The sequence below is a fragment of the Dermacentor albipictus genome, chromosome 2, assembly GCF_038994185.2.
Source record: "Dermacentor albipictus isolate Rhodes 1998 colony chromosome 2, USDA_Dalb.pri_finalv2, whole genome shotgun sequence".
Taxonomy (NCBI): Eukaryota; Metazoa; Arthropoda; class Arachnida; order Ixodida; family Ixodidae; genus Dermacentor; species Dermacentor albipictus.
The window spans coordinates 208432675-208447520 of NC_091822.1; the positions used below are offsets into that span (position 1 = coordinate 208432675).

Genomic DNA, 14846 nt, shown 5'->3' on the forward strand with positions numbered 1-14846 from the left:
AAGTTTCAGACTCTCTAATTCTGCCAAGATTGTGCTAAGTGTTCGTTCATTATCACCGCGAGGACCGGGATTCGTTTCCACATCACCACATAACAGAAGTAAGAACACAGACCAACAATAATCAAGAATGCTTATGCAAGTCCGAGGGCACGGCAGCATCACAAGACCGTAACAACTGGTACGTAAACAATGGTATGAATTGTGAAAACTGACCTGCTCAACGAGCCAAGCAAAATGTGACATGTTCCGATGAACGCTGCCGTGCCCCCTGAGCCCATGGGGGTTGATTGCAGCCTTTATAGGGGGATCATAATAGGTTAGTGGTGCTGTGTGGTAGCCTCCCGGTGACGAAGAGTCTACATGCGACTTGGGAATCTGTAAGAGTTATCGATGATTGTCCCAGAGCGTCCTTAGCTTCGATAGCTAGCGCGATGGCTGAAGCTTCTGCGGTATTCGCAGATGCAACTCTAGCCGTGGCGCAAGTCACGAGCCCTGCGGCCGCTCCTACTACAGCGACGGCGTGCTTGTAAGCAGCACATCGAGCGACATCTGTGTATACTGTATACGGGTTTCCACCGAATTGCTGCATTAACTTTCGAGCTCGAGCACATATACGGCCACGGTGGTATTTCGGACTCATGTTCTTAGGGATTGGGGCTCCATGATCCTTTCACGAAGGACTTTGGGCAGAGATTCGAGCTCTTCTCCCGCATACTGTGGACGAGTAGGGTAACCTACGCAGCAAAGTAATTTTCAGCCAGAGCAGGGCAAGCTAAGCCTCTACTGTTGAGATATGAGCGTTGCTGCCCGTAGCTCCTCGTAGTTATTCTGAATCACGAGGGCCAGTAGGCATTCAGTAGAGGTTTCCTGTGGTAGCCCGAGAGCCGCTTTGTACGGCGTTAAGATCAACGCATCTAGGGCCTTTAGTTCTGTTTTCGTGGGGTCCTGCAAAGGTAGGCTATATGTGAGACGCCTTAGCACAAAAGCATGAATGAGCCGGATCATCTGTTTCCTTGAAACCTTTTCAGGGATATGTTACTCTACGAATCATACGGCAGATCTGTTTCACCGCAGTCCTAAGGGTTTTAATGGCGTGGTCTACTCGTTTGTTGCTATGCAGCCACAGTCCGAGGACTCGCATTTTCTGGACCTCCCTTATCTGGCTGTCTCCTAGAAAAAGGTCGACCGGCTCGTGAGTTTCACGGCCTCGACCTTGGCTCCTGATAAATTCTGATTTATCGAGAGTGCAGCTCATTCCGCTGCTGCGAGCGAAGGTTTCAACAACGGTCGCTGCTTCGTGTAGGATTTGTTCTCTTTGTCCTAATGAGCCGCTGGTTGCCCTAGGGTAATATCGTCTGCATATAACGCGTACCCAAGTCCGGGTTTGACGCCAAGTGTTTTGGCTAAGCGTCTCATGCGGATATTGAAAAGAAGGGGGGAGAGTATCACCCCTTGCGGTGTACTTCTATTGGGGATGGGAAAAGGGTCTGAGCGCGTAGTGCCGATGCCTATTGTCGCGATGCGAGAGGTCAGGAAAGAGCGGGCGTAGTCATAGATTCTTTGTCCACAATCGATGTCATTTAGTTCAGATAAGATAAGTCCATATGAAATAATGTCGAATGCGCTTTTCAATTCAAGAGCTATAGCGAGATGTCCTGCAACGTGGTGTTGCAAAGAACTTCTTGGCGAAGTAGCAGGAAGATATCTTGTGTCGACAAACGTTGGCGAAAGCCGAATATGTTTGTGGGAAATAGGTTGTGGTCTTCAATGTAAAACGTGAGACATGTGTGGACCACCTTCTCAAATAATTTGCCAAATCAGGAGGTTAGTGATATCGGTCTGAGATGTTGTAGATCATGAGGTTTTTCTGCTTTCGGAATAAGCACGATTTTGGCCTCCTTCCACTGTTGTGAAACCAAGTCCCTCTCCAATATCTGTTCATTAAAATACCGAGTAAGCTGTTCAAGGTGCTCGTCGCTCAGTTTCCGGATCATAACATTTGTGAGGTGATCTGGTCCTGGAGCAGTATTTCACTTCGCAGCTTGCGCTGCCGCGAAGAGTTCTGCCTTAGTTATCGGGGCGTCTAGCACTGCGTTTTCTTACCCTTGGTATGGGAAGGTGCATGGGGGAGTGATTACTGTTCCTACGTACTTCTTTTAATTTCAGTGAAGAGGGCCTGATCTGTTCCTGAAAATTCTCCGGCAAGTTTTTGAAGGGTGCGGTTATTGACCGTTTTGGTTTTTCCTGGTTCCATTATGCTGCGAAGTATCGCCCCTGTCTTGGAGGTGTATAACGTTTCGTGAAGTGAGTCGCAAAAACTCGCCCAACTCGGTGCCTCTAACTGCTGTGCGTAAGCGTTCGCCCGCTCGGATATTTCAACAATTCTGCGGCGCAGTTCAGGATTAAGTCGCTATTTCTTCCATCGTTTAGTTAGCCCCCTTCTGGCTTCCCAAATATGTAGCAGATGGCTGTCAACTACCGGAGTTTCCGCTTTGAGCGCCAGCCGCTTAGATGTTGCTTTATGAGCGTCTCGTATGTACGTTGCCCGCTCTTCAGCGTTCTCAGGTGATATCTCCGTCATAAGGATTTTTCGATAATTTACCCAGTTCGTGATTACCTCCTGGCCACAGGGTCGCCGAATTTTCAGGGAGCCTACCGACACGCTGATGATAAAATGGTCACTGCCTAGATCCTCTCCTAGATTGGTCCAGAATACCCTCGTCGATTTCATTTGTGAATGTTAGATCTGGAAAGGTGTCAGAACTGACGCTGTTGCCAAATCTCGTCGGGTTTTGAGGGAGAATGATGAGCTGGAGATCATATACTTCGGCCGCTCGCTCTAGCTCCCGGCCTTTGGAGGTGTCTGTTCGGTAACTCCAGCTGGTGTGAGAGGCTTTGAAGTCCCCAAGAAGCAGTAGTCTTTCCTGGTTGCAGGGGTGACACATGACGTACCGAATGAGGGCCTCAAAACTGGCCCTCCTTTCTTTAGGTGGGCTATACACGTACGTGATTATGGTTTTTCCATGTTACGCTTCTGCGGTAGTATTCTTACGATTTGGGTGTTGATGCTGCTAGTCGCCAGATAATCTATACAGGTTGCGATGTCCGTCGCGACCTTAGGGTAGTCTGGGTGGGCTATCGTGTAGTAGCCAGCCAACCTTACTGTCTTGTTACTGATCTCTTGCAAACAAATAGCGGTGAGACGCTTGGCACGTTATCATTGGGCCTCACCGAGGCACACTCAGAACGCAGGCGAAAACTTGCGCGGACAAGGAACGCGCGCATAAAGCCTATTTCACATGTTGCAATTTTCATCCCACCGGAAATGCGATTTCCGTCACATGCGGCGAAAATCGCAGTCGCAGTGCCTCCCCCCCTCCCCTCCCCCTCTTTTTCTGCTGAAACCAACCGGTTGGTCTCAGCGTCGCAACGTTGCAGCGATCGGTGCGATTTTCTGTCGAAATTGCATTTCTGCACAAATTTGTGCACCTTTAGTTTATCAATGAAATGTTAACCTTTACAAAGTCATCTTCTATTAAAGGTATGTAGGCGTGTACTTGAACAAGAGTTAGAATAACCTTTAACACTTTAACTTTCAGTGCAGGCATACAGTATTGAGCGCCTTTGCCTAATACAGAGGTTACTTTCTACTATATACCGGTTGAAGCATTAAAGTGTTTACACAAAGCGTCTTGCAGGAGCTCCCAGGTGGACACCACGCTGCGCATGCTCCGTAGAGCCGGTGTCGCCTAGCAACGGGGGCGCAGCTCTTCTTTCCTTGGGGCTTCTTTCTGCGGTATGTTCCATGAAAGCCCGTTGCTCTGCGCATACTCCGCCCACGCAGCTCTCACCTAGCAGCAGAGGTGCGTCTCTTCCTTCTGGCGCGCTTCTTTATGCTTGCGCCTCATCTTTCTTACGCGCATCTTTCTGCGGCCGTATTAGGCAGCCTACAACCATGCGCAGAGAAATGCGAGCCCTAGCGGAGGACGCCACTCGGCTAGTCGCTTTGGTGCGCTGCCTTTACACCCGCTTGCGCTTCGTAATAGTTGACGCGTCCACCTCGTGAGGTTATTAGGGCAAAGGGTGTCCCTATGTCTCTTTCAGCCTAAGCAAAAAAAAAGTGTTTTGCAGGCAACTTAGACCTTACGCACACCGCAACATCTCCTGTTCGACCTCAAGGATATAAAAGCATAAAATGCCACCTACTCCCCAAAAAAGCACAACAAAGGTGAGCGCGGGAGCCACAGAAACTGCTTTACTTTCGAATAGTACATTCAATGTCACAGACTCGTATGCTTTTGGGTTGCAGTTGTGTAGCTGCTAAGCAATAAATGAGGCAAATTTTCGCTTTGCCAACGTCAAGTGTGCCGACCTTTGGCTCACACTGTTATTGTTTTTCTCCTCCTGCGCATGCATTTGTGTTTACTCGGTGGATTGCTCCTAAGGTATCATTTAGAAGGCATGCAGAAATGAAAAAAAAGAGAATTTCAGCTGACTGATTTTCTTTTTTTTAATATCTGAATGCTGAATTACAGCTTTGGAACAGTCCACACAGTAAACGTAAATGCATGCGCAGGAGGAGAAAAGCAGCATCCGCACGGGTCAAGGGTCTGAACACTTGACGTTGTTCATCGGCAAAGCAAAATATTCCTTAATTTATTGCTTAACAGCTACGCAATCGTACCCAAAAAGAGTATGCGTCTGTCATGCACTATGCCATTGGTAAGAAAAGATCTGTTCTCCCGCGCTCCCCTTTGTTGTGCTTTTTGAGGGGTAGCGAGCATTTTTTGACTAGATATCCATTGCAGTCGAAGAGTAGATGCTACAGCTTGTGTAAGTTCTAATTTGCCAGCAAAACACAGTTTTTTTTTTTTTGCTCAGGTTGAGAGAGACAGGGACACCCTTTGTTGTGGAAACCACACGAGGTGGACAGGTGAGCTACTTCGAAGCACAAGCGGGTGAAGAGACCGTGTCCAAAAAGGACCGGCCGAGTGACGTCCTCCGCGAGGGCTCACATTTCTCCGGGCACGTTTGCAGTCTGCTTAATCCGGCCACGGAAAGGAGCGCGCAAGAAAGAAGGGGCGCGAGCAGAGAGAAGCGCGAAAGTATGAAATGACGCACCTCTGTTGTTTGGGGACAGCTGGCTGAGCGTACCATGCCGCGGATTTAGCCTTTCTAATACAAAACCCAAGAGGCGGCGCGTCCCCGTTGTTAGGCCGCAGCCGGCTCGGCGGACCGTGTAAAGACCAGGGCCCATACAAAATTTCCTGCGAAAAAACCGCTCACCTGAATGGGGTAAAGAAAAGCTTACTTCCATTCAAATCACTTAAATCGTTCTATTTCAGCCAGCAAATGGCTACTAGCATCCCTTCGGGTTTCTGACGAAATGAAACTCCCCGTTAGATAGTATATTACTCAACATTTGACTAAATATGTAACGGTAATTGTTCCAACAATACACTTCAAAACACAATATTAAGGCCTGAGGAGCAGGCACAGTTAGCTTGTACAAATAATTCGAGTATACACTGACAGTGCCACGGCTAGTATAGGGTTCTTTAGAGTGCAATATCTTTATTCGAAAATACAACATAGGATACACCATAAACACAGCAGGCCTTGCTGGCACATGACTAGATTTGAAACTTCAAAAAAAATAGTATCACTTGCATAATATCACAGGAAATCACTTGTATCATATCATGGTGTTTGAGCACCTCTTCCTCTTCACAATCACACACACTCTCTCTCATGCACGTCATCATTGAATTCGTGTTAACTGCCCATGTAAAAATTTGTACTGCAGTCAGGAAGTAAGAAAACAAGGCAAAAGTTAAGTATATTAGATTGCAGGCACTAAAACATGAATTGGACACTTGTGTTCATATCCGCCTCAGACACCGCAGAAAAATAAAGTTTTACACATCATGTACACCTTTAGAGCAGGACAATAAAGACGCTCCCAATGCAATGTAGCAAATGCACGAAAATATACAAAGTTTCGGCTATAGGAGACGCCTAAAAAGAAGACTGGGCCATGAGGCCATGGATGCTTCCAAGATAATATAAATGTAAATTGGCATCAACACCAAGAACAAATCTTTCAGCCTACAAATGAACAAAAATAACATTAAAAACATTTTCAAATTAAAGCTCTATACATATCCGTGTAAGCACTGGAGGAAGCACTTTCTCTGTGCTTACCCCGACGTGTATCGCGACGACGCCTGCCCGTCCTGCGATCATACCTCCACTCTACCTCTCCCATGCTCTGGGAGTGCGGATCGACGTACCCAAAGTTTATCAAGGAGGAGTGGGACTCGCTTCTGCGTATAGCCCCGCTCTAGAAAAGCAAATCCTGGCCGTCCGGCGTGCCCGCGACCGGGCCGGTGGGCTAGACCGGCCGGTCCCGACGTGGGACTAGCTGGGTGCGCGACGAGTTCGCGTCCTCGCCAGACCTGCAATAAAGTTTACTCACTCACTCACTCACTCACTCACTCACTCACTCACTCACTCACTCACTCACTCACTCACTCACTCACTCACTCACTCACTCACTCACTCACTCACTCACTCACTCACTCACTCACTCACTCACTCACTCACTCACTCACTCACTCACTCACTCACTCACTCACTCACTCACTCACTCACTCACTCACTCACTCACTCACTCTGTGCATGTGAGTAATAAGTATTTCTCAAAAGTAGTAACATTTGCATGATATCACACTGTGAGCTATACATGAAATCATCATCATCATCATTTATTATTCCCTTAAGGGTCACTTCGGGGACATTACATAAGGGGGGGGGGGAAACAGCGATGTGAAAGTGCCATACATCAGCTGAAAAGAAAAAAATGCTAACAAAGGCAACAGAAAAATCAATAATAAACTGTAGAAAACATCAGGTATAAACATAGCAATGAAAATGACATCAGTGAAATGCTGTTAACTGCCTATATCAGTTTGCACTGTGGCTAGCGAACAAGAAAATCAGGAGCGTTTGAACTGCGCCATAACGTTACAGGCACAACAATAGGAATGGGACAATTGTTATTATATCACCTTTGAAGACCACACAAGTATTGTTGCACACCCTGGTGTACATTAAGAATATGGCTCCAAAGACACTCCAAATTCAATATAGCAAATCCAACAATACAACTATATAAAGCTTTCATTATGGGTAACATCTCAAAATAAATAAGTGCTACCATAGAGCGACGTGTAGCGCTTCCAAGCCAGTATTAGAGGGAAATTGGCAGAGAGAGAAAAAAGCAGTCTTTGAGGCTGTAATTGAGCAAGAATAAAATTACGAAAACATTTTGAAATTGCACGTCTATACATGCTCATGCAAGTAGAAGAAGCAATGCTTGGATACATGTGAGTTAATACTAAAACCTTAGCAAATGTACCAGATGAGTATTTCAAACATAGTGACTAATGTGCAGGAATGTAAAATAGCAAGTTCGAACTACAACTTCAAATAAAAAGCATAAAGGATTTTTTACAGCGCAAATTGGAATGCCTAAAGTATTCTCGAGGTACAACAGCGCAACTTAGATTGCCTAGAAAAGGAAAATTCAAGTACCTTCTGCCTCACCATGTCTCGATCCAGCGTTGTTGTACAAAAGGAAAAGTATTCGCTTCGTCGGCACACAAAAGAGAACCTCGCAAACCTTCATAAGGAAGACACCACAAGCCTTAAATATTTCACTTGATTTTTGACCCTCCACCGGGAAATTATGATACCTTAAATATGTTCCATACTACTAATGAATGACGCTTCGGCTTCTTTCAGGCTGCAGCCAAAAGGTATATATCACTAAAAAATTTGGGCCGAGCAGCCTGTGTCAGTTCGCCAAACAGATTCGTCATGTATATTCCTCAAGCAACAAGCACCAGTAAATTCCTCAAGTGAGTTGAACGTGTTGCACGGAAAAGGGAATATATATTGGTACACTCCTTTTCGTATTTTGCAAATAGCTGTAAGCCTTCATTAGCTTTACTTCAAATTATCGCCACTTAAACACGAGAGGAACCACCTAATCTTGAGAAGCAGTTAAAGAAGCAACTGGTGCTTGCAGAATCTAGTTAAGTCCTCGTGTCACTGCCGAACGTTTCTGTGAAGAAATGCAAAAATTCGATATTGCACCATGAACCACTCGCCGTGAGCAAACCTGTTTTGGCGGATTAAAATCAAGGTAACTGCTGTAGAAGTCATGTATAGCCAGCGTTTGTGACATACTTGTAGCACAGGGGCAGGTATGGTATCATAACAGGATTCTTACGTGCTATGTTACTGCGGCTGCCCATCCGCGCATACAAAAACCCGCAATGGGTTGGTCTGCGCTCCTTCGGCTGGCACTGTACGGCTGCCTTTGAAAGCTGCATTGTCGTCTAAGACATAAGCTCTTTGAATAAATTTTCGCCAATGAAGACGCCGTAAAAATGTATTTCAGGCGACCGCCGTAAGTATACAAGCAGAGAGAACGAGGGCGAACAAACGAAAATACTGCAGGAAGAACCCCGACACCGCCCGAACTGCAGCAGACGACAGGCGCGAGTCCGTGCCCTGTAGTTCGTTCTCGGGGCTGGTACCGAAGTGTAAACGTTGTGCTGAACGCGGGGCCGTTTAGTTGCGCTCTTTTCTTGACCGTTTTAAGCGTGAATTTCATCTTGAAAGGCAATGTTACCTCGCTCCCTTATTAAATTTGACATGCCAAGCGTGCTGGCTACCCTAATGAATTTTCTATGATAGCATTAACTCCGTGGTTTGAACACAGCGTGGTCAATTTGTTTTCGAATATTCCATGCATGTTAAGTTGCATCTCTTCGCTGATAGACAATCTTGTTTTCCTGCACAGAAACCAATAAACCTACAATATAATGTGGACTTTGTATGTTTAGTGCACTTGTATTAAGCCTTGATTTGAAAGGTAAACAACTCTACAGTTCGTAAATTATTAGCTTGTTATAGGGACCCAGTGACAACGCACCCTGATGCGCCATGTTGTAAAACTCGTGCAATAATGCGAAAAGCGGGCGAACAGCCTGTTCGTATTAGATAAAACAGTAGAAGACGACACGTTAAAGAAAACAAAATCAAAACTATGCGGTAAAGTCAGCCATTTGCATTCCTTCCTGTGAATCTTTCAAGTATAGACGGTTCTTGCATGTCCACAGCTAATCGAATGTGTAGAAACGTCGATGCCTTCCGTGTTGCGCATAACAGTTTTTAATAAGCTTGTGATCACATTTATTAGTACGTAAACCCATATAACGATACGTAAACCCATATAACGATATACTCTGCGATTACTCCCTTTATAAGTAATGAAGTACCACGCTGCTTGGAAGAATATATCACCCTGGCATTTCAATAGAGATTTCTGTACTTCAATTGTACACAATAAGCGCTTTATTCAATAACCCGCCACAAACTGCTTTATTGTAATGACACACTTATTGCAAGGTGTAACCAACATACAGGCAAGGAAAAAGAATCTGTAGACAAGGAAAGTGCTGTTCAATTTACCCACCTGCCACTGTGGCTATACATTCTGCTGATAACACAAGGTGAAAGGTCGAATTGCCAGCCATGGCAGTCCCATTTTGATGGAAGTGATAGGTAAAAAGAGCTCTTGCGCTGAGATTTAGATCATCATCTATAGGGCCCTTAAACATCCAAAAACTACTGCAAAGGGGGCATGCATATGCAAAATCTAATTAGCAATAATAACACCAATCGGGAGCAAAGGGCACAATTCTAAAACAAGCATTTTTCGTGATACTTCGAATGTGTAAACATTCATTGCACCAATATGTATTGTGCAACAGCAATACAGAGATAAGCATGATCAGGCATACTACATACTCTATGAGGCAGCTGGTTCTAGAGATCTATAAATGTCATAGACATGAATGCTCATACTCAACCCGGAGTAGGCTTCTTAAAAACGCTAAAAAAGAGTATTATGAAAAGGAAATTGACCGTGCTGGCAACGATTCTAAAAAACAGTGGAAAATTATCAATGAATTTTTAAATAGAACATTGCCAAATCCCGCCATAACTGCTATTCAAGTTGGGGAACAAACCCTTAATAATCCTTCAGCCATTGCTAACGCCTTTGTCGATTCTTTTTGCCCCGACCAGCCACGTCTCTCAGTTCACATCGACAAGGCTTATCATCGTTTGCCACACAGTTTTTTTCTCGGTCCAGTTTCCACAGAAGAAGTGCGCATTACCATCCTGAGCTTAAAGAACACTGGAGCTGGTTTAAATAACTTCAACTCATCTCATGAAAAGCTTATAGCTCATCTTATCAGTGACACACTCTCACACATAATAAATCTAATATTCAAAACTGGCGTCTTTCCTAGCTGCTTAAAAATCGCCAAAGTTATTCCTGTATTCAAAAAGGGTAGCAAGAACTCGCTATTAAACTACCGCCCTATATCTATTTTATCATTTTTCAGCAAGATAATTGAAAAGTTATTCGTAGTACGTTTAACTAGCTATTTCAAAAAGTTCAGTATTTTGTCCTCTTATCAATTTGGCTTTCGATCTGGTTATTCAACTGAATTAGTGCTCATTACTTTAACCGATCATCTTGAAACAGCCATTGACACAGGTAGATTGGCTGGTACCTTGTTTATTGATTTTTCTAAGGCATACGATTCATTAAATCATGACATACTTTTTTCCAAAACTAAACGCTGTTGGCGTGTGTGGTCCAGCACTTTCCCTAATTCAGTTATTTACATGATCGAAAACATATCGTCTCTATTTATGATACACGTTCGCGTGCCAAACTAACATGGGGGTTCCACAAGGCTCAATACTAGGACCAATTTTATTCCTCGTGTACATCAATGACCTTCCAGAACACATTAAACATTCCAGTTGTATTTTATACGCTGACGACACAACAATTTATTCTTCTAACACTTCCTTGGAATCGCTAATATCTCACCTTAATGCTGACGTGGTTAAAATCGTTAATTGGTGCCGAGATAATATGCTCAGTATTAATGCTACTAAATCGAAATTTGTAATTTTTTCATCCGCGCAAAAAAAGTGTACAGGAGAAGCCATGCATTAAAATTGGTCCGACTTCGCTTCAGGCTGTTGACCATGCAGCATTTCTTGGAGTTGAACTGGACAATCATTTGAAATTTACAAATCACATATCCTTATTAACGCGTAAAGCAGCGTATGGTATCAGAATACTAATCAAAGTCCGCCCCTGTTTTCCTATACGTATATTAATTTCACTCTACTACGCATTTATTCACAGCCACATCTCTTACTGCATTTCTTCTTGTGGTAATAATTACGCAACTCACTTGGCACCCCTGCAACACACACAAAACCAAGCTTTGAGAATAATAAGTTACAGCCATTTTTCATGTAGTGCTCTGCCATTACTCCGCACATATAATATTTTGTCCGTAATTTAAATAAATGTTGTCTTAGTGTCCTGACGTATAAATTTTGTCCAGGAGAATTACCAATTTCGTTGATATCAAAAGACCAAACCCCCCATTTCACTGGCACTCGATTTTCACACCATAATAAGTATCTCCTACCGAAAGCAAGGACTAACTACGGCAAACTTACTGCGAACTTTTTGCCAACATCAATATGGAATTCACTACCACCCTCCATTAAATCATCTCCTTCCATTCATTTATTTAAGAGGAAAATTCGTCACCACTTCTTGGGAAAGTGATTGTGTTGTATATTTTTTACGCTTCTGTATGTCGAACAATACTCCTTAGATCTGCTTTTCGTGTTTATACTTTGTTGTTATTACTATGACTCGACTTTCTTTGTTAATACTTTCTGTTCCTAGGATTGCTACTGCTGTTGTTAACCGCATTAAGTAAACTTTTTCTATGTATTTTTTGTTGGGGGTCCCTCCTCAGTCTGTGAACATGGGACCTCCTAGGGTTGCTTCTGTAAAACATTTCAAACGCTCAATAAACTGAAAATGAAACTGAAACTGCGTCATGTATACAGCACAAAGAAATCCTTTTTCAAAAGGTGTCCCACCTGGCAGGTATGAGTGGGCCATAAGCAGCAGAAGCTTTATTAGAGGGCACTGCGTAGTACCGCTTATGAACGAATAAAGAGAGTGAAGAGGCTTTTAATACAGTACATCATGCTACTCTGATAGGAGGAACGATGAGCAAGAAGATTTGTGGTAGAGCACCTGAGTTCAAACTTAACTTTTTGAAAGATAGAAAATTGCACGTGAGAGTTGGAGGTACATTTGGCCCACCCACACTAACACAGGCATGCTACAAGAAGTACTACAGTCTTTGGAGTCCTGCACTCTATGGGAAAGCTATATTATACAGAAATGAAGAATTAAGTAACAAGCCCTCGGCAACATTGCAGACTTTCTTAGCCAGTATGGTCTTTCATTTTCTCATAAGTCAGCTGACACTGACGTTGTAAATAAGACCAGAAACAAGAAATACCCCATATTGTGCATTGTGCTGCACAAGGCCGGACAAATTTACTCACAAGTCAACACCTTCAAATCCTGCCTTAGTGTAAGACCAAATCAGTAGAGCCAGCACATGAGTCAAACAATTATGGCATGCCTGGGCACAAATTCTACAATAGGTAAGAAGAATAATCTCAAAATCATGGGGGAGGACGAGCGGATTTTATGGCAAATCACAGATACTGTACTCGTGTCCAAGGTATCGTACGTTATGAATTACCAGCAGCGCACAAAATAGGCAACTCATCGAATATAGGCGTTGCGTACTGACAGGTCTTTCCAACTTTACCATGCCTGAAGACCTCTAAGAGAAAGAGCAAACGAGAAAGCGCCTAGACAGGGTAGAGTTGCAGTCTGCGGCACAAATTCATTGCCTCAAGAGCTCGGAACCTGGTCGCAAGATAATACGCCAGCTAGCATGTGGGATGCTAAGACGACTAACCTTCCTTTCAGAAACACAAGCTCAGGAACGCCTGAACTTGAAACAGAAGAGGCGTATACCGTGCAATACGGGGTTAAATAATCAGGCCAGGAGACTATATACAACTGACAAACACATAGACAAAGTTGCTAATTCTGAAGACACAAACAAACAACATGCACATATAGGCCAGGCAAAACTTTGTGCTTGATACAACGAAGCATAAAGAAAAACATTACAGAAAGAAAATACAGATAAAAATATAAAGTGGAGACAAAAACCTTTTCAATCGCCAATCGTGTTATCTTTCAAGAAAAACGTTAGTTTTTCCAATAGACAGACTAACAGCTTGCTTATGCAAGCACACTTCCAGTTCCGTGCCATTGGGAAAAAAAACTTGAGTTTCTCCGAAAACAGTCCCATGTAAAGATGGCGACAACAATGTTTTCCCTTGCACTTGTACATTTATTTGCATTTTCGCTCTTTCCTGCTTTTGATTATGTTTGGTTATACCAAAAACTGATATTTATCAGGCTTTCTTGCTGTACTACTTTCTGGTAACCTTTATAAATCACTGTACTGTCACGTGGTAGTGAAATACTGTAACTACTATGTTACAGTATTTTCAGAATAAACATTTTAAATAGTTATAATTTGCGTACGTTGTTCTTACTGCTTTACACTATACGTTCTTGGAACGTTGCCCAAATAAAAAAAATTACAAGGTAGACAGAAGCATCATAAGCGCCACTAAAGCGACTTGCTGCAGTCTAAAAATGTAAGCAATAGCGTGGCGGCAAACGGCACTGGAGAGCCCATAGGACTAACAAGAAAGCCGAGATGATCTAACAACCGAAAGTTTAATGTACATGCCCAGCAAATGTTGGCTCACTAGCGTTAAACAGAACATACACAAAAAGGGGAAGCAAAAGATAATTCGTGTTTCCTGACCAGAAGTGCGTCCATCTCTTATGGAGAACATGCTGACACAGGATTCTCCCAGCGTTTTTAGATCTGCGGCTTCCATAATTTCTCTAGGCAGCTGTTCAGTAGATCTGTGCAGAATGCCTATAGTCTCCTCGGCTACAATGCACGCTCAGATGTCTCGACATCTGAGCGTGCAACGCCACGAACGTCCTCCACTCCCGTGACTTCATAGACAAGGTACGGGACGTTGCCCTCGGAGATGGCGATACTCTTGTGTCTTTTGACGTTCAGTCTTTGTTGCCCAGCATACCTACGAGCTTGGCAGTCGACGCATACGCCTCAGCCCTCGAAAGTTTGCCTGGGCGTACACCTATCGACGTCCAGGATATGAGGCGGCCCCTCATGCTTTGAGGACACATTTTCCATTCGAAGGCTCCTGTTATAGCTTGCCCAGTTCCAAATTTTTTTTTTCTCATAATGTCAACAGAAAACCGGTTATCCCCGTTTGCTCTATGATCCACAACGCTCTATTACTGTCTATATATAGCATTACGCCTAACATTTTTCGTTAATTACATTGCTCACTGCATGGTCTTTAACTTATTCTAGAGCTTCTTTATTAACCTCGGAGTTTCTGCCCCATATATATGTTGGCACCGGTAGAATGTCATAATTGCACGCTTACCAAAAAAAAAAATGTAAATGCCACTAAATCGGCATGACTTCCTGGGCGTTGACTTAGATACGTTGCAACAAGATGCGAAACACATATACCGTATATTTAAGATTCCATTCTTGACAGCCCATGAAAAACCCGACTGCCACTGCCGCTACACAGTCGTCCCTCATAAATGGACCACCCTGTCAGTTGTGGCATAGTGCCCATTGACGCTCTGCTTTTGCACAGTCAAGTTACATGCTCGTATTAAACAACTTGCAGCACTCGGTCTTTGTTCAAAGCTCCAACGTACGCGC

The 14846-nt window shown here is 43.8% G+C and overlaps 1 protein-coding gene across 5 annotated transcripts in view; it reads left to right on the forward strand.

The window, feature by feature from the left end:
- Nucleotides 1-14846, forward strand: part of LOC139056419 (monocarboxylate transporter 9-like) — a 266111-nt gene that overhangs the window by 12446 nt on the left and 238819 nt on the right. The gene's annotated exons all lie outside the window — the stretch shown is intronic.